Source organism: Callorhinus ursinus, unplaced genomic scaffold (assembly GCF_003265705.2).
Source record: "Callorhinus ursinus isolate GAN/ISIS: 27379988/994484 unplaced genomic scaffold, GSC_fseal_2.0 scaffold1, whole genome shotgun sequence".
Taxonomy (NCBI): Eukaryota; Metazoa; Chordata; class Mammalia; order Carnivora; family Otariidae; genus Callorhinus; species Callorhinus ursinus.
Window position 1 is genome coordinate 125758896 of NW_027397063.1, and position 20906 is coordinate 125779801.

At 38.6% G+C, this 20906-nt stretch overlaps 1 long non-coding RNA gene and 2 pseudogenes across 1 annotated transcript in view; 2 read left to right on the plus strand and 1 right to left on the minus strand.

Moving 5' to 3' along the window:
• LOC141374134 (uncharacterized) overlaps positions 1-20906 on the plus strand; it is a 219918-nt gene that overhangs the window by 7038 nt on the left and 191974 nt on the right. The gene's annotated exons all lie outside the window — the stretch shown is intronic.
• Positions 12507-14553, minus strand: LOC112820216 (nuclear receptor subfamily 2 group C member 2 pseudogene; annotated as a pseudogene).
• LOC112820223 (transcription initiation factor TFIID subunit 6 pseudogene) lies at positions 14552-16472 on the plus strand (annotated as a pseudogene).

The following is a 20906-nucleotide window of genomic DNA, read 5'->3' on the forward strand; positions in this document are numbered from 1 at the left end:
ATATATGGCTACAACTCTTCAAGCTCACTTTTCTCCTACACTTGTGACTTAGAATCACTGAAAACCAAAACTGCCCTTTTGTCCATGTCCTAACTAGCTGAAGGGGGACAACTACATGAGGGCTGGAATAGCAGATTTTAGCTACTTGTATGAACAAATCCGTATGTATGTATATATGCATGCATGTGAAAGTGTTAACTTATTCTTTCACTTGTATGGGCAGAGAGGTTTTTCTGAATATTTAAGAGTTAAATCACTTTTGCTTATGTTTATTACTGTTTGAGGTTGAGGCTTTTTGAGTATTTTAAAAATATATACCCACAAAACTACTCTGTAAAGGAAAATATTGCCACCATTTGTAGACCATGTAACCTTCAAGTGTGTGCTATTTTTGTCCCTGTATCTAACTCAAGTCAGAACTTTAAAAATAATTTGCTTTTGAAACTTGAAGTTCTTAAAACAGTGTGATACAATTGCTGCTGTTCCAATCCCCAAGAGTTTTCTGTGTGAAATCTTGAAATCAATACAGATGGAAGGGAGAACTTGGAATGTTAAACAAAACAAAATAGAAAACAAAGGAAAACAGGCAAGACTTCAGAGGTATCACCACAATAGATCATATATGCACAATCTTTATACCTATCTCTGTGTAGGCTGCTTAGACAGTTCACCAGAACACCCTGATATCATCAGACATTAAAGCCGCAAACCAGGAAAATCCATCAGATTGAAACTGCCATCTTCATTCCACCATCTAAAGGTGCTTCCAGCTCAAATCTAGAAATGTTCTTCACTGACTGCTCTTTAGACTCAGAAACTCATTTATAAACTAGTTTATAATTTGCTCCAACTGTGAACCTGTTTCTCTTTGGATTCCGTAGAAATACCTCTTATTAAATATCTGATTGCTCACACTATATAGAGCCCTACTTAGATGGAAACTCCTACCTGCAATATGCCTCTTGAAATGAGACCTCATCTTATTTATCCTGTCCTAAATAATCATGATATGGTTCATTATTGTAAGATACAAATGCAATATTCAAATACTTATTTCCACCAATCCAAAAAGTTTTCTGAGATCCACTTCCAAAAGAAGACAATGGGTCCATATATTAAAACCTAGAGATTTGGTTTATTGGAAAAGACATCAGTGAAAGATTGCAGGTGAACCTTAATAGAAGAGACCTTATCTACTACAAAATTTCTACAGTCACAACAAAAATTTATAGAATTTTTAGCCAGAGTTATATTAGAGAACCACATAGCCTTGATTATGAATAAGAAAGAATGTGTTTTTATTAATACATCATGTTATGCCTATTTGGGGGAAATTGAAACCCAATTATATTTCCCCCCCAAATGCAGATTGGCTTGGAAAAGTAAAATTTGAATCTGATTATAACCCATTTGATCTTTTTAAAAAATTTTATTTTATTGTTATGTTCATCACCATACATTACATCATTAGTTTTTGATGTAGTGTTCCATGATTCACTGTTTGCATATAACACCCAGTGCTCCAATCAATACGTGCCCTCTTTAATACCCATCACCAGGCTAACCCATCCCCCCACCCCCCTCTCCATAGAGAGTCCATAGTCTTTCATAGTTCGTCTCCCCCTCCGATTTCCCCCTTCATTTTTCCCTTCCTACTGTCGTCTTCTTCTTTTTTTAACATATAGTGCATTTATTCTTTCAGAGGTACAGGTCTGTGATTCATCAGTCTTACACAATTCACAACGCTCACCATAGCACATACCCTTTTTTCAGTAATCTCTACACCCAACATGGGACTTGAACTTAAAATCCTGATACCAAGGGTTGCATGTTCTACCAACTGAGCCAGCCGGGTGGCCTGATTTCCCTTTTGGGTTCATTTTTGAACCATTGGTTGCTCAGGTGTGCATTAATTTTTACTTATTTGTGAATTTTCCAGTTTTCCTCCTATTATTGATTTCTAGTTTCATACCATTGTGGTTGGATAAGATACTTGGTATGACTTCAGTCTTTATAAATTTGCTAAGACTTGATTTGTGACCTAAGAAATGGTCTATTCTAGAGAATGTTCCATATGTTCTTGAGAAGAATGTATATTCTGCTACTGTTGGATGTTCTGTATATGTTTTTTAGGTCCATTTGATCTAAAGTATAGTTCAAATCCTATGTTTCCTTATTGATTTTTCTATCTGGATTATCACCCATTGCTGAAAGTGTGGTATTAAATTCTCCTCCTATTATTGTATTGTTGCCTATTACTCCCTTCAAAGTATTAGTATTTGCCAAATATATTTAGGTATTCCAATGTTGGATACATGTGTATTTACAATTGTTATGTCCTCTTAATGAATTGAGGAACTTTTTGTCTCTTGTAATTGCTCAAAGTCTGTTTTGTCTGAATTAAGTATAGATACCATCACTTTCTTTTGGTTTTCATTTGTGTGCAATATATTTTTCTATCCCTTTGCTTTGTCATGTATGCAAATTCCACCTTCTTAAAATATGTTTAATGGGATTATGATTGGCTAGAATTATCCGGAGCTTTCTGATTTTTATTTTCACTGATGTTGATATACTTTTAAAAATCCATAGTAGGAACACACTTAAAACAATTTGAGACATGTAGTAATTAATTGTCACAATAGAAAGTGGTTATTTCCCTTATCTCTTTTCTGAAGTATGTTATTCCTTCAAATAATGGGAATAACTTACAGTTTGAGTGTTTGTGTTCTTCCCAAATTCTTATGTTTGAAATCCTAATGCCCAATGGGATTGTGTTAGGAGGTGGGGCCTTTGGGAGGTATTTAGGTCATGAAGGCAGAGCCCTCATGAATGGGAATAATGCTCTTATAAAAGAAATCCCACAGAGCTTCCTAGCCCCTTCCACCATGTGAGGACACAGGGAGAAGTCACTGGCTGTGAACCAGGGAGCCCTCACTAAAAGCTGAATCTGCCAGCACCATGATCCTGGATTTCTTAGTCTCTAGAACTGTGAGAAGTAAAATTCTGTTGTTTATAAGTCACCAGGACAGTGATACTTTGTTATAGCAGCCAAAACAGACTAACACATTTATTTAGTGAGGCAGTTTATAGCACATTGATAGTATTCTATAAAAGAACAATGTATACACATAGGACTTAATTTATTTGGGAAAACAAGTACACACTTGTGTAAAGTTATGTAACAATTATGTAATTAACTAAGAATGCTAATGACCGAGATAATAAGGAAATGAGTATTGCTAAATGAGACTTAGAAAATGGATATTGGGGCACCTGGATGGCTCATTTGATTGAGCATTGGACTCTTGCTTTTGGCTAGGGTCATGATCTTGGGGTCCTGGGATCAAGCCCTGCTTTGGGCTCTATTCTAAGCTGGGGGTCTGCTTGAGATTCTTTTCCTTTCCCTCTCGCTTTCCCCCTGCTCATGCTCTCTCTCTAAAACAAATAAAATCTTTAAAAAAGAAAATGAATGTTATTAGTTGAGGAAATGGAAACAATGGATGAGTTTAATAAAAATTTCATTCATTCACAGAACAATTTTTTTTTTTTTTTGAGAGGGAGAGAGCGAGGGGGGTGGTGGGGAGGGGCAGAGAGAGAATCTTAAGCAGGCTCCATGCCCATCATGGAGCCCAAGGCAGGCCTCAGGACCCTGAGATCATGACCTGAGCCAAAATCAAGAGCTGGATGCTTAACTGACTGTGCCACCCAGGTGCCTTATAGAACAAATGTATTTTTAAACATTAAGGCAGAAACTCTGTTGGCTACCTGATATCCCTTCTTCTCTCTTAATAATAGAATATTATTGGAGTAGCAGTGTGTACAGCTATAATGAACATTTCAAATCAATCTCCCTTTTACAATATCTAATATGAGTGGAAGTCCTTGTATAGGGGACTATGTAAGTTTCATGACATATTTTCTTAAGCTTCTAGTTTAAGAGGAGTCTAAATCCTAAACCTGGTATAGCAGAAATGGTTTCATCTTTCATGTCACATTACATCATGCCTTAATTACTTATTTCAATGTCTCTCTTTCCTTGTAGGCTCTATGATGACAGGGGCTGTGTCTGTCTTGTTTTATATTGGATCCCAGAAGAGGCACAGAAAAAAGCTTTGCTGCATGAATGAATGAATGAATGAATGAATGAATGAAGCAATGACTGTCTGAACTTTGTGTTGAGAAGGATTCTGAGTTAGTATTGTACTCAGGGGAAATAATGTCATTGTCAATTTGTTATGAATGTCATAGGCATACCATAGGGGAGGAAATGCACACCTCTCAGACATGTGTCATTTTCTTTTTTGTTTTGTTTTTGTTTTTTGTTTTAAATTAGTAAACTTTAACTTTCAGAGCAATTTTAGGGTCGTGGCAAAATTGAACAGAAAGTACAGAGTTCCTATATACCTCTTGACCCCACAGATGCACAGCCTCTCCCATTATAAACATCCTGCCCCAGAGTGGTACATTTGTTACAACTGATGAATCTACATTGATACATCATTATTATCCAAAGTTCATAGTTTAAATTAGGGTTCACCTTTGGTGTTATATGTTCTATGGGTTTTTTAAAATTAAAATTCAATAATTAACATATAGTATATTATTAGTTTCAGAGGTAGAGTTCAATGATTCATCAGTCATATAATACCCACTGCACCTTATATCACGTGCTCTCCTTAATGTCCATCACCCAGTTAGCCCACCTCCCCCCAGCAACGCTCAGTTTGTTTCCTATGATTAAGAGTCTCTTATGGTTTGTCTCCCTCTCTGATTTTGTCTTGTTTATTTTTCTTTCCCTTCCCCTATGATCCTCTGTTTTGTTTCTTAAATTCCACATATGAGTGAGATCATATGATAATTGTCTTTCTCTGATTGACTTATTTTGCTTATCATAATACCTTCTAGTTCCATCCACGTTGTTGCAAATGGCAAGATTTCATTTGTTTTTTTTTTTTTGATGGCTGAGTAGTATTCCATTGTCTGTGTATCCATTCATCTGTCCATGGACATCAGGGTATCTGGACTCTTTCCATAATTTGGCTATTGTGGACATTACTCCTATAAACACTGGGGTGCAGGTGCCCCTTCGGATCACTGTATTTGTATCTTTGGGGTAAATACCTAGCAGTGCAATTGCTGGATCATAGGGTAGCTCTATTTTCAACTTTTTGAGGAACCTCCATACTGTTTTCCAGAGTGGCTGCACCAGCTTGCGTTCCCACCAACAGTGTAGGAAGGTTCCCCTTTCTCCGCATCCTCCCCAACATCTGTCGTTTCCTGACTTGTTAATTTTAGCCATTCTGTCTGGTGTCAGGTGGCATCTCATTTTTTTTTTTTTTTAATTTGTATTTCCCTGATGCTGAGTGACGTGGAGCATTTTTTTCATGTGTCTGTTGGCTATTTGTATGTCTTCTTTGGAGAATGTCTGTTCAAGATGTGTCATTTTCATTAAAGCTTTATGTAATAAACACAAATCACTAATGTTATTCTATTTTGTGGATAAGTTTGCTTTTGTGTTATGTGTTGATGTAATGAACTAGGAAGCACTTATAGATCAGTAAAAGTTATAAGTATTAAAGGAATAATAAGAATGTTGAAGTTGAATTAAAATTAGTTTGTTTTGTTCAATCTCCTTTTAGTTAATAGATTTTGGAGGTATGTCATTTATTGAAAGTCTCACAGTTTCTTAAAGTGGTTTCTTATATTTCCCCTTGACAATATATTCCTGCCTCACCTCATTAACCACCTCACCTAATTTAACCACCATTATAGAGCTGTATGGCTAATTATTCTAGTGCAAAGGAGGGATAAAAACAACAGAATCAGAAAGATTATTTTAAAATTGCATTAAAAGTCCTGAAACTCTGAAATTTCAGTTGCTACCTTTTTCCACCATCTTCTAACTCCAACTTTTAAGTGAAATTAAACAGAGATTGAAACTCTGATACAGTTTTTCCTTTCATTAAGAAAAAAAAAACTTTCTAAATCATACACACTCAGCTCTATTCATTTTGACTAGAAACATGTTTATTCAATATTTATTTCTATTATATAAATATTCTCAAGTGTCTACATTTGACACTATTTTGACACATTTGTGTTTATCCTTGGAAATCTTAATTCCGTTTGATGTTATTTTATAATTTCTTTCAAAACAATTTTCTTCAAATAAACAGGATCTTTTTTAGGTCTGAAAGACTAGACTGGCAATGTGCACTGAGAGAAGGTAATTTTGCTTTAAGATGGTACTAGGTATTAGAGCAAAAGGGGGCTGATAACTGAGAAAGAGGCCAATGGAGGTACAACAATTAGAGAAGGTGGTTTCTGGAATAGTCAAGAGATGTCCACATACTTATAAAACTCCAAACTAATTATTTCTTAGATTACCTATGGCAGTGGTATTATATTAGCATGTCTAGTTACATATGAAATATATCAGTTTCCTGTGCAATGTGAAATAGGAAACCATTCTAATTTACTATTTTTCCAGCATTCTTTCCTTTAAATATTATTTTGCTCAAATAGGAATGCATTGTTTATTAATAGCGTAAAATTTTGGTCATGATTTCGTATGGAGTTATAATAAAAATAAAATATGGTTAATTCTAGGCACTTGTAGATTTTACTAGTAAATTGCTTAAGTTGCAGAACATTAATAGTGAATTATTCCATCTGACAGTGGTTGGCTAACTTTGCCAGATTGGGAGAATGGAAATGTGCACTGAGGGAAGATTAATTTTACCTTACCTAAGAGACAGATTGCAATAGATACTCAAACTCTTTCACTGAGGAACTTGGTAAAAACACAGAGGTGCAGGCCTTATTCTACCTCAACAAACCTGGGCCTTTCTCATCTATATTTGTTCTCCAGGTGATTCTGATGTTCATCAGAGTTTTATGTGCACATAAATCACCTGGCCATGTTGTTAAAATGCAGATTCTGATTCACTAGATGTAAGGCTGGGCCTGAGATTCTGTATTTCTAACTAGCTCCCAGGTGTTGCTGATGCTGCTGGTCAGTGGAGCATATTTTGAGTAGCAAAACTCTAAGACAGTGATTCTCAAACTTGGTGCACACTGTAATCATGTGGGGACTTTTAAAATTACTATCTAGTACCCATCCCCAGATATCTTGATTTGGTAAGTACATAGATGGAGTGAAACTTAGGCACTAGGGATTTTTAAAAGCTTCTAGGTGATTCTAACATACAGCCAAGTCTGAGAACCACTGCTGTAAATGACCACTTCTAGAACAACTGGTCTCTTGGTCATCCACCCTCTTGACCACTTAGGTCCTAATCTCCTTTCTGGAGAGTGATCTACTTTTCTTTTCTTTTCTTTTTTTTTTTAAGATTTTATTTATTTATTTGAGAGAGAGAGAATGAGAGATAGAGAGCTCGAGAGGGAAGAGGGTCAGAGGGAGAAGCAGACTCCCTGCCAAGCAGGGAGCCTGATGCGGGACTTGATCCCAGGACTCCAGGATCATGACCTGAGCTGAAGGCAGCCGCTTAACCAACTGAGCCACCCAGGCGCCCGAGTGATCTACTTTTCTATCTCTACCTGGGAACAGATCTATTCCATTTGAAAGTAAGTAGGAGACAGTGCTCCTACTGCTAAAAACCTTACATATCTTTCCTAGGAATAAATGATACTCTCTTCCATAATCTCAGTACAATGATCAAAATCAGAAAATTTTACATTGATACAACACTATTTTCTAGCCTATAATCTGTATTCAAATTTCATCAATTGTTGCAATAATTTTTTTATAACTATTTTTTCTCAGGTTCATGATCTATGCTAGAATTACTTTGTTAGTTTGTTCCTCAAGATTCAGTTTGATTCTAACTCCTCTGCTACTATATGCTAGGACAGGTTGGCTGGGTTCAGTTCCCTTTAGTTAATTGTCTTTTGCCTTTTAACATATAGCTTTATCTGTGTCAGTATGCTTTCTTGCCATCAAGGCCTTCACATATAAAAAGGTCACAAATAAATTTGCTTTAAATTCCATTTCAGCCCACATTTACTCCTGTAATAACTGCCTTAGATTGCAGACATGACTCTTCAGCCAGCGCTGTGAAATAGATGGGTCTCACCTATATGCTTCTCAGGTAGGCCAGCTTAAAAAAGGTAAACCACTGGACACCAAAAACATCCATAAAAAGAAGAATTGATAAATTGTACCTCATGAAAATGAAAAAAAAGTTTGCTCGGTGAAAGGTCCTGTTAAGAGGATAAAAAGACAAGTTACTGACTGGGAGAAAATGTTTGCAAACCACCTGTAGTAGGCTGAATAATGGATACTTAAAACTATCAAGTCCAATCCCTGGAACTTGTAAGTGTTATTTGGAAACAGGGTCTTTTTTTTTCCTTTAAAACTTTTATTAGGGGCACCTGGGTGGCTCAGTCGGCTAAGTGTCTACCTTTGGCTCAGGTCATGATCCCGGGGTCCTGGAATTGAATCCTGCATCTGGCACCCTGCCCAGCGGGGAGTCTGCTTCTCCCTCTTCCACTGACTCTTCCCCCCCTTCTCGTGCTCTCACTCACACACACTCTCTCAAATGAATAAATAAAAAATCTTTTAAAAACATTAATTAATGTTTTCAAAATACATAGAATGTGACAATAAAAGGGGTAATTTTCTGCCTAATCATATCTAATTAATTAGATGTAATTAAGCTAAAGATTTTGAGATAAGGAGATTATTTTTGATTACCCAGGTGGGTCCTAAATGCCATCACAAGAATCCTTGTAAGAGAAAGGCAGACAGTGATTTTACAAATACACAGAGAAAGGAAGATGATGTGAAGATGGAAGTAGAGAGTGGACTAATGCAAAGCCACCAGGTAAACACACAGAGGAGAAGGAGATGTGAAGATTGAGCAGAGAGAGAGAGAGGTGACTATAAGTTTAGGCATACTGGCAGCCACTAGAAGCGGGAAGAGGCAAAGAAAGGCTTTTCTTCGAGAAGTAATACCCTGCGGATACCCTGATTTTAGACTTCTAGCCTCTAGAACTGGGGGAGAATACACTTCTATTTTTTTAAGTCACCCCCTTTGTGGTGATCTGTTACAGCAGCCATAGGAAAACAATACAACACCTATCCAACTAAGGGTTACATCTTGAATATATAAAGAATGTTGAAACCCAGCAGTAAAAAACAACCTAACTAGAAAATAAGCAAAAGACATGCATAGACATTTATTTCACTGAAGAGGATAAACAAACGGTAGAAAAGCACATGAAAAGATGTTTAACAGGATTAGCTATCAAGGAAATGCAAATTAAGACCACAATGAGATTTCAGCTATACACCTATCAGAATGACTAACATAAAAAATAATAACACCAATTCTGGTGAGGATGTGGAGAAACTGGATCATTTATACATTGCTGGTGGGAATGTAAAACCATATAGCCACTCTGGAAAAAAGTTAGGTAGGTTCTTAAAAAATGAAATATGTGATTATCATATAATCCAGCTATTGCTCTCTTGGGCATTTTCCCCCAGAGAAATGAAAACTTATGTTTACACAAAAACTTGTACATAAATATTCATGGAAGCTTTATTTGTAGCAGCCCAAATCTGGAATCATCACAGATGTCCTTAAACAGGTGAATTGTTAAACAAATTGTGGTACATTCATACCAAGAGTAACAAATAAAAAGGAATGTTGATACATGCAACAATTTCCATGAATCTCCAAAGAATTGAGTAGAAAAAGTCAATCCCAAAAGGTTACATACTGTATGATTCCATTTATGTAACAATTTTGAAACAACAAAACTTTGGAAATGGAAGGCAGGTTAGTGATTGTCACCGAGTAGAAATAGGGATAGGGAGGGTTGGGAAGAAGGTGAGTATGTTTATAAAAGTGCAATATGAAGGACACGAGATTTATTTTTTTTCTCACCGTTAAAAAATAAGCTGTGTTATGATTTATACACCATACAATTCACCCATTTAAAGTGTACAAATCATTGGTTTTTAGTATATTCACAGATACTTGCAATGATTGTCACAATCAATTTTAGAGTATTTTCATCACTCCAAAAAGAAACCCTGATAACTACTAGAAGTCATTCCCCATTTCTCCCCAGTCCCCTCCCTCAGCCCCAGGCAATCCCTAATCTGTTTTCTGTTTCTATACGTTTGCCCATTTTGCATATTTCATGTAAATGGAATCATATAATATAGGGTCTTTTGTGACTAGCTTCTTTCACTTAGCATCACAATTTCAAGATTCACCTATGATGTAGCACATATGCATTCTTCACTCCTTTTTATTGCTGAATAATGCTATTGTATAGATTTTTCACGTTTATCCATTCATATGTTGGATTTAGGTCTTTCCTGCTTTTTGGCTATTACGAATAATAATGCTATGAACATTTGTGTAAAATTTTTTGTGTGGGCATATGCTTCTATTCTCTTGGAACCTAAGAGTATAATTGCTGGGTCAATGGTAACTTCACACTTACCCATTTGAGGAACTGCCAGCCTATTTTCTGAAGCAGCCACACCATTTCACATTCCTGCTAGCAGGATATGAGGGTTCAGATTTATCTACATCCTCATGACACTTGTTATCTTTCTCTTTGATTCCTGCCATCCTAGTGGGTGTGATATTGTATCTCATTTGCTTTTAATTTGCATTTCTGTGATGTGCTTATGATACCAAGCATTTTTGCATGTGTTTATTGGCCATTTGTATGTCTTCTTTAGAGAAATGTCTATTGAGATAATTTGTCCATTTAAAAAATTGGGTTATTTGTTTCTATTATTGAGTTTTAAGAGTTTTTTTAAGTTCTCTATATATGTTAGATAAAAATCTTATCAGACATATGTTTATAAAAATGTAGGTTGTCTTTTCAATTAATGGTATATATTGAAGTATAAACATTTTTAATTTTGAGAAAGTCCAAATTTATTTATTTATGCTATTATTTGTGCTTTTGTTATCATAGCTACGAAATCGTTGCCTCATTCAAGGTCACAAAGATTTACACCAATGTTTTCTTCAAAGAGTTCTCCCTCTGACCCTCCCCCCTCTCATATGCTCTCTCTCTCATATTCTCGCTCTCAAATAAATAAAATCTTTAAAAAAAAAGAGTTTATAGTTTTAGTTCATATGTTTAGGTCCCTGTGGTTTATCTTGACTGTGGTGGTTACATAAACCTACACAGGTAATAATACAGAATTTAACACACATATACACACCTACACACACAGCAGATGAGTACAAGTAAAACTGCAGGAATCTTATTAAGATTGGCGGATTGTATCAATGTCTATATCTGGGGTATGATATTATACTACAGTATTATAAAATGTTACTAAGCAAAGTGTACCAAGGGATATTTGTATTGTTTCTTAGAACTACATGTGAATCTAAAACTATCTCAATAAGGTACCTGGGTGGCTCAGTCAGTTATGCATCTGCCTTCAGCTCAGGTCATGATCTCAGGGTCCTAGGATCCAGTCCCAGGCTCCCCGCTCAGCAGGGACCTGCTTCTCCCTCTGCCTGCCACTCCCCCCGCTTGTGTGCCTTCTCTCTCTGTCAAATAAATAAATAAAATCTTTAAAAAAATAAAATTATCTCAATAAAACTTTAAATTAAAAATAAGAATCTTTAGAAATTGGTATTTCTCCCCCTCCCTTTGCAACATAATAGCAAGGATTGACAGGTGAAATGAGAGCATTATGTGGGTATGGGTAATCCTTGTCTTTAAAAATGAGCAGTAGGCATGTAATAGTTCTAGTGTTAATTTTACACACATTCCTGTTTCAACATGTAGTATTGATTTTGATTTCCACCAAAAGCCTAATAATAATGGCATAGGTAAGTGAAATTTGCTGAATAGCAATAATTTTAAGTGCCAGTAATTTTTTTTCCACAAATATTTTTTTTTAATTTTTTTATTGTTATGTTAATCACCATATATTACATCATTAGTTTTTGATGTAGTGTTCCATGATTCATTGTTTGTTCGTAACACCCAGTGCTCCATGCAGAACGTGCCCTCCTCAATACCCATCACCAAGTGCCAGTAATTTTTAAAAAGTAATTACATGTTGGACTATATCACATTTAACACTTTTTTTTTTAAGATTTTATCCATTTATTTGACAGAGAGAGAGAAGAAAACACGAGCCAGAGGGAGAAGCAGACTCCCGGCTAAGCAGGGAGCCTGCCTCGGGGCTCAATCCAAGCATGATATTTATAAAAATTTGTTATTGTTTTTTTGCCCTTTGAGAATTTCTAAATACAAATTAAGTTAAAGGATTGTTCCAAAATCTACTGTGTCATTAAAAGGCATTGAAACATTTCTTATGGCAGGAAAGGATCTCGTTAGTCTTTTGGTTACTATTGTCTGGGATTAACAAATAAGAAGAAACCAGGTAGGAAATGGCTAACACACTGGGAATATTTGTGCATACCAAAATACCACTACTTCGTTATCTTTGGATCTGAATGGTCCTGGGGAGATTCTTTTGCTCCTCAGCAGGTGTGGGGTGTGCACCAGAGACTGGCTCTGGTGATCTGGCCCTTGTACTCTGTCATCTCCGTCTTGAGCATGTAGGGAATTATGCTATCAAACATTGACAATGAGACCAGTAAATAAATGAATAAATAAATAAAATGAAAAAAATAAAAAAAATTAAGTTCTATTATGTTGAAGCTCAGTGCCAGCGGATAGATGAGAATCTGGGCCACTCAGAAGGTGGGTGTCTTCTGAGTAGGGTTTTTGAACATAGTCTTGTAAGTCCATCTCTGCTTTTTTTTGGAATTTTTCAATCTGGTTTGTGCTGGTCAAACCTGGATGATCAGGACTAAAGAGAACTATAGCTTTAAGGTATGCATATTCCTAGCTGTCTATATCCAGCTCCACCGTACTATTAACAGAAAGTCCTGACACTTCCAGATGTGCTCTATGACTTGCTTTATCCAGTAACCAGCAAGTTTATCTTCCTGGGTGCTGAGGTTCTGCAGGTGGTTGATGGTGGCTGCTAAGATACTGGAGAGACTCATCACTGGGCACAGTGGGTCAGGCCAAGGGTGAAGGGCACATTCTAGCAGGGCAGCATGAAGCTGGTGTTGAGATTGGCCTGGGCTCTTTGGTGGGGAGGAAAAGCAAGTGGGATGTAGACTTGCAGATGTAGCTCATGTTGAGGTATTCTGGAATGGGGCTGGGCATCGTGACCCTAGATGTGATGTAAGTGTCTAAAAGGAGGGTGCCTTTGACCTCACTGATGGGTGGGGACTGGTCTCCAATGATGACATGGATGCTGCCTCCTCCACTAGTGTCTGTCCTGTCTGCCAGGCTTGGAGACATGAAGCTGTCTGTGTTATTAAGGGCTTTTGCTAAGGTATTAAATGCTCTAGGAATCTCACAGACTGGTTCTCCCATAGTACTTCCGAAGCCGTACCATTGTTAAGGGATTCTTTTAGGTTGGCAAGGGAGGCTACTACATTTGCCAGTATGCCCAGAGCCCCTTGGCTTGTCTCAGGTTTAGAATACATGGTCAGGAGAACCATACCATCCCAGTATATCAAAGGCTCCTGGATGTTCACAAGTGTCCTGGATCAAGAAGATCTGTTTCTTAGTTGAAGCAGCACAATTGCTTGGTTTCTCCCATGGCACATCAAAAGGCTTCTTTTTCCCCACCCCAAAGGGCTTCTGTTCACACTGTGTAGATTACATTTCCATACCCATCTCTAAGCATTTTTTTCTTTCAACAAAACTGACAGCTGTTCTTGTAGTGCTTACTGATGATGCAGTCTTATTTGCTCTGACAGCTGTAGGTCAAATTTTTCCTAATGTCCCTTTTGAATACATTTTGCATCCTTCAGAACTGACAGCCCCATAGTGACAGCCAGGGTCTTTGTGGCCCCAGACCATATAATACTCCACCACCTGAGGCCACTGGATGTGGGCCTTCCACACGAAACCCTCCGCAGAAGCAGAGTCCCTGATGATCTGGATCCCGCCAAGGATGAGGTTATCCCAGGTGGTGAGAGTGAGCTGCCTGGCATTGGAGGTCTCCGGGGAAGCCAGGATCACCTTCTCAGTCCCAGCTGATGAGGAAGAACTGCTGCTTGCGGAATCCAGAGGTGCTCACTGCGGTGATAATCTGGATCTTCTGTCCTGACTGCTGGTCTGTCGCAACCCGAACGCTTCGAGAGGCCAGGCTACCGCAGGGTGGGCGGAGGTTGCCTGGATGCACCGGGAGGGGCTGGCCTACCTGGGGAGATTCCTGCAAGAGATCTGTGTGTGCAGTGCCGCAGCCTACACTCTGCTGAACCAGCCCTTCCAAATTTGTAGCAAAATCATCAAAGAAACTCGGAATTTGGCACCAAAGTGGCCTAGAAGCAGGTATGGCGTCTGTGGTGGGCGGCCCTGGACAGAGGGCAGGGCTTAAGAGGCCCGGCTTGCAGGCGCGTTGGCTGTTGGCTGGTGGCTGGTGGCGGGAGCCGGGAGCCGGGGTGAGGGGGGCGGCTTGCAAGGCTGTGGACCAGAGTGGAGATGCCGTGGTGGGCGGGGCATGGGGACCGGCTGGGGGCACCCTGGGGTTCTGAGGAAGGAAGATTGTTACCGTTTTTTGTCTGCAAGGTCAGAGTTCATGACCCCCGTGCCTTTGCAACCGGCTTGCTTTTTTCTTTAAAGGTTGAAAAAAGATTATGAAGCCTTAGGAAATACTGAGTATAATTAATCTGTAGTCCAGAGTTAGATACAATTTAATAATTGTTCAATTCCAAAATAAAAGTTGTTGTGAGCCCATGAAATTTTCTTGATTGCGTTGATTTTAATTGATTTTAATACATTGTGTTGATTTTCTAAAACAACTAAAGAGATTTTAATTGATTTAATTATTTGATTTTAATTGGTTTTAATACATTGCGTTAATTTTCTAAAACAACTCTCTGAGGAGACAATATTTATAGTAGATGGAGTATTTATGAAAAATCTGGCATCAGGTATTTATATATTTGTATATATGCATATATGTGTGTGTGTGTGTGTGTGTGTGTGTGTGTGTGTATAAAACCCAAGATTATATGAACTAGGAAACAGTTGTATGTCTCAACAGCAGTACTGGAGTACAGAGTTTGAGACTGAGATTTAAAAATGCTTTTTCAAAATGTGGGATTTGGAAAAGGAGCAGACATTTTGTTTCCAAAACCTGAAGTTTTTCTGAGGACTGAAATCAAAGTTGTAACTGCCACAGAAGAGGGAAAAAGGGAATGTGAATGTGGTGTAGAACAACCTGGCCCTGCTCATCTATCTCCTGTGCGGGGTGAAGGCACTGAAGGATAACCCTGCACTGTAGCTAGAAAAAACCCACACGTGAATTGATTCCAGCTGTGATGATCTCCCTCTTGGGCAGACAGCCGGGCCTGCAGTCAGATGTGGACAATCACTGGGTGGTTTGCCACCTGCCTCATGGCCCAGATCTGTAAGCATTTCAGCACAATCACTAACAACATCCAGTCCCAGATCACCATGACCTTCACCAAGAGCTAGGTGGACTGAGAAGACTCGTGGACAACTCATTGTGGCTCCATCTCAGGCTTGGCAGAGCTGGGACACGATATGATTAAGACTCTGATTCTGCCATGGCTATACAGCAGGAAGGGAAGTGGATCTGCAGCGTTCTGGATGGCCCTGTGGTGAGCAACATCAACCACATCTGAGCTGACCATATGCAGAGCCTCCTCCTGAAACACTATGCCCCAGTACCAGCAATGCTGCACCCACCATCTGATAATCAGGATTCCCATGGGGCAGAATTTGGGTCCCTTGGACTCCTCCTCCTCCCATGTGGTCAAGTCTGTGTTTCAGGCTGCTCTACAGGCTCAGCAGGTCAACAGGACCACTCTGACCACCACTCAGCACTGGTTCACACTGACCTCTTGGCAGGCCCCTCAGCTTGACCGTAGGACCTCTGCTTTCCTGAAGGTCCCTGATGCCACCACACTGCCCATCCAGACACTGGTATGTGTGTGAACTGCTGCCCATCTCACCCTTCCCCTCCTCTAACCAAGTTTATTTTAATGTCATTGTCCTCCAGTGGCTCATCCACCCAATCAATAGTCCCTCAGCACTTCATCTTTTGGCTCAGGTTCTAGCACTACCTCTCCTGTCACCATCATTGTTCCCAGTGTGCAGTCCATTGTCACACTGATCTCCACTGCCACAAGAGCACCCTCACCTTCCTTTGGTCCCTGGCGTTGTCCAGAAGTACATTATGGTCTCCCTTCCCTCAATAGAGGAGGGGCAAAGGAGGCCCTACCACTTATCCTTCTCCAGCCCTCCTCAGTCCTCAGCCCCCTCCCAACTTGAAGCCAGTGCCCTCTGTGGGGGAAAGAGGAAGCTGGGGACAGCCCTCCTCTAGCCGCAGGGACTCCACAAAGGCTCATGGCTTCTAGCCCTCTGGATCTGGCTCCCGTCAGCCTGCTCCTTGATGTTGTTACACCTCAGCCGACTTTCTTCTTTGCCCCAGATTCTCATACACATGCTGGGTGGTAGTCTGTTTCCCCCACATTGCTTTCTTTTTAGATATTGTGCAGCCAAGTCCATATTATAAAAATTTGTTAAAAAAACAGCAAGACTTGAATGTAAGACCTGAAATCATGAAACTCCTGGAAGAAAACATAGGCAGTGAGGCTCCTTGACATTGGTCTTGGTGATGGTTTTTTGGATTTGACACCAAGAGCATAAGCAACAAAAACAAAAATAAACAAGAGGGACTACATCAAAATAAAAAAGCTTTTGCACAGTGAAGGAAACCACCAACAAAATGAAAAAACAACCTATTGAATGGGAGAAGATACTTCAAATGATATATCAGGTAAGAGACTAATATACAACATATATAAAGAACATATACAACTGAACACCAAAAAACCAAATAATCCAATTTAAAAATGGGCAGAGGACCTGAATAGATATTTTTCTGTTTTTGTTTTGTTTTAAGTAGGCTCCATGCCCATTGTGGAGTCCAACATGGGGCTTGAACTCACAACCCTGAGATCAAGACCTGAGCTAAGATCAAGAGTTGGACACTTAACTGACTGAACAGCTCAGGCACTCCTGAATAGATGTTTTTCCAAAGAAGACATACAGATGGCCAACAGACACATGAAAAGGTGCTCAACATCACTAATCATTGGGGAAATGCAAATCAAACCCACAATGACATACCATCTTACACCTGGCAGAATGGCACTACTATCACAAAGACAAGAAATAAGTGTTGCCAAGGATATGGAGATAAGGGGACCCTTGTGCACTATTGGTAGGACTGTAAATTGGTGCAGCCACTGTGAAAACAGTATAGAGTTTCCTCAAAAAATTAAAATAGAAATATCATATGATCCAGTAATTCTACTACTGGGTATTTACCCAAAGAAAATGAAAACACCAATTTGAAAAGAGACACGCACCCCTATGGTAATTGCAACATTATTTACAATAGCCAAATTATGAAAGCAACCTAAGTGTCCATAGATAGATGAGTAGATAAAGAAGTTGTGGTATCTGTATCTATATATCTATATAATGGGATGTTATACTCAGCTATAAAAATGAATGCCATCTTGCCATTTGCAATAATATGGAAGTGTCTGGAAAGTATTATGCTTAAGTGAAATAGTCAGTTGGAGAAAGACAAAAACCACATGATTGACTCATATGTAGAATCTGACAAACCAAACAATCAAACAAACCAGAAGAAGAATCATACACACAGAGAACAAACTGGTAGCTGCCAGAGGGGAGGTGGGTAGGGGAATAGTTGAAATAGGTGAAGGGTATTAAGAGGTACAAACTTCCAGTTATAAGATAAATAAGTCGCAGGGATGAAAAGTACAGCATAGGGAATATAGTCAATATTATAGTAATAATGTGTGGTGACAGAGAGTAACTATACTTATTATGCTGACCATAGTGCAATGTATAGAATTGTTGAATCACTATGTTGTATACCTGAAACTAATATAACATTGTATGTCAACTATACTTAAATAAAAAACAAAACAACAACAAAATACAATGAGATATCACCACATGTCTGTTAGAATGGCCATCATCAAGAAGACAAGCGATAACAAATGCTGGTGAGGATGTGGAGAAAAGGGAACCCTTGTGCACTGTTAGTAGGAATGTAAATTGGTGCAGCCACTATGGAAAACAGTATGAAGAATCCTCAAAAATTTAAAAATAGAACTACCGTATGATCCAGTAATTCCTCTTCTGGGTATATATATATATACAAAGGAAATGAAAACACCAACTTGAAAAGACATATGAGCTTCCACGTTTATTGCAGCATTATTTACAGTAGCTTAAGACATGGAAATAACCTAAGTGTCCATTGATGGATGAGTGGATAGAGAAGTGGTGTATGTGTGTCTGTGTATGATGGAATATTATTCAACCATAAGAAAGAAGGAAATCTTGTCATTTGCAACAACATGTATGGACCTCGAGGGCATTATGCTAAATGGAATAAGTCAGACAAAGACAAATACCATATAATCTCTTTCTTATAAGCGGAATCTAAAAAAACCGAACTCAGGGTGCCTGGATGGCTTAGTCAGTTAAGAATCTGCCTTCGGCTCAGGTAATGATCCTAGAGTCCTGGGATTGAGCCCCGTGGCAGGCTGCCTGCTCAGCAGGGAGCCTGCTTCTCCCTCTTCCTCTGCTGCTCTCCCTGCTTGTGCTCTTTCTCTCAAATAAATAAAGAAAATATTTTTAAAAAATTAAAAAAAAAAGAACTCATAGATACAGAGAACAGATTGGTGGTTTTCAGAGGTGGAGGGTGGAGGGTGGGGTTTGGGCAAAATGAGGGAAGGTGGTCAAAAGGTACAAACTTCCAGTTATAAAACAAGTAAGTCCTGGGGTGTAATGTACAGCATGGTGACTATAGTTAACTCCTCTATTGTATATTTGAAAGTTGTAAGAGAATAGATTTTAAAAGTTCCTATCATAAGAAAATTGCAACTACTTATGGTGATGGATGTTAAAGAGACATATTGAGGGCACCTGGGTGGCTCAGTCGTTAAGTGTCTGCCTTCGGCTCAGGTCATGATCCCAGGGTCCTGGGATCGAGCCCCGCATTGGGCTCCCTGCTTCTCCCTCTCCCACTCCCCCTGCTTGTGTTCCTGCTCTTGCTATCTCTGTCTCTGTCAAATAAATAAAAATAAAATCTTAAAAAAAGACATATTGAGGTGATCATTTTGCAATATAAACAAATGTCTAATTGTTATGTTGTGCACTAAAAATAAAATCTTAAAAAAAAGACATTGAGGTGATCATTTTGCAATATAAATAAATGTCAAATTGTTATGCTGTGCACCTGAAATTAATATAATGTTACTTGTCAATTATATCTCAATTAAAACATTTAGAATAAAACTTACATGCTTTTTTCATATACAAAAACATAGAAAACTGGGGCATAATTCTTCATATAGATAATATTAACATTAAAAACTAAGTAGTAATTCATATATATATTAACGTGTAGTAGTCATACATTGATGTGGCAAGAAAAATTATGAAAAACTTTGAAATGGGTAAAAAATATTAAGTGTCCTGCTTGGTGTACCATTCCAGCTTATCTCAGCCTTTCATTGTTTTGGAGCTATTTTACAACTTTGTATATTGTAGAAAATTGGTAATAATGAAATAATTCTTATTTATAGACATGCAAATGAATTGTGTGCAGTGGAATTCAATTGATTTCTACCCTGAGGATAGGTCTATTTTGCACCTATTTATAAATCATTTTAGCAATTCTTACTGCCCACATGCATATGGTTCTTTGAACTCTCCTTTGAACTAATTACAATATCTTACTGGTTCCCTTATTAATTAACGAGTTAAATCAGATTTCTGATATTTACTCACTTTAGTTTATATGAGAGTCATGATTTTACCTTAAAATCTTTTAATAGATGGCTACAACATTCAAACAGTACAAAATGGAATAAAATGAAAAGTAAAAGTCTCTCCGGGAGCCTGGGTGGCTCAATCGGGTAAGCGTCTGTCTTCCGCTCAGGTCACGATCCCAGGGCCCTGGATCAAGCCCGGCATCGGGCTCCCTGCTCGGCGGGAAGCCTGCTTCTCGCTCTCCCTTTGCTGCTGCCCCAGCTTGTGTTCCCTCTGACAAATAAATAAATAAAATCTTAAAAAGGTCTCTCTCCTACCCAATTTCACTTTCATGGACCTTAGGGTCTAATGGGGAAGACAGATATTTATCAGATAATGTAAGATAAATGTAAAATTACAATTCTAAAAAGTGTGTTGAAAAAGTGGAACACGTTTCTGTGAGAGCAGTCATAGGGTCACCGCACCTAGCCAGAACAATCTGGAAAGGCTCTTCTGACGTAGCAGCAAATGGGCTGAGATTGGAAGTGAGTCAGGAAAACCATTGTTTGTGAATGTAAAATGGGACCCAATGAAATGGTGATTCATGGACTCTAAGATGGATAAGTAAGGAAGTTAAAAAAAAAAAGGCAGGTTGTTAGAACAGATAGAAAATAGAGACATTTATAAACTTGAAGTTCCTTTTTTAAAGATTTTATTTGAGAGAGAGAGAGAGAAAGCATGAGCAGGGGGAGAAGCAGGCAGAGGGAGAAGCAAGCAGGCTCCCTGCGGAGAAGGGAGCCCCAATGCAGGACTCGATCCCTGGACCCTGGGATCATGACCTGAGCCGAAGGCAGATGCTTAACCAACTGAGCCACCCAGGTACCCCTAAACTTGAAGTTCTGATGAAGTTAATAATGCAAATTGGAAGGAGAGGCTGTTAAAAGAGCCCGGGTTGTTTGAAATAGAGATTTTTGAAATGAAGCAGTTGAAGGAAATGAAGAAGTTCAAGGTATCACCATGGGAGG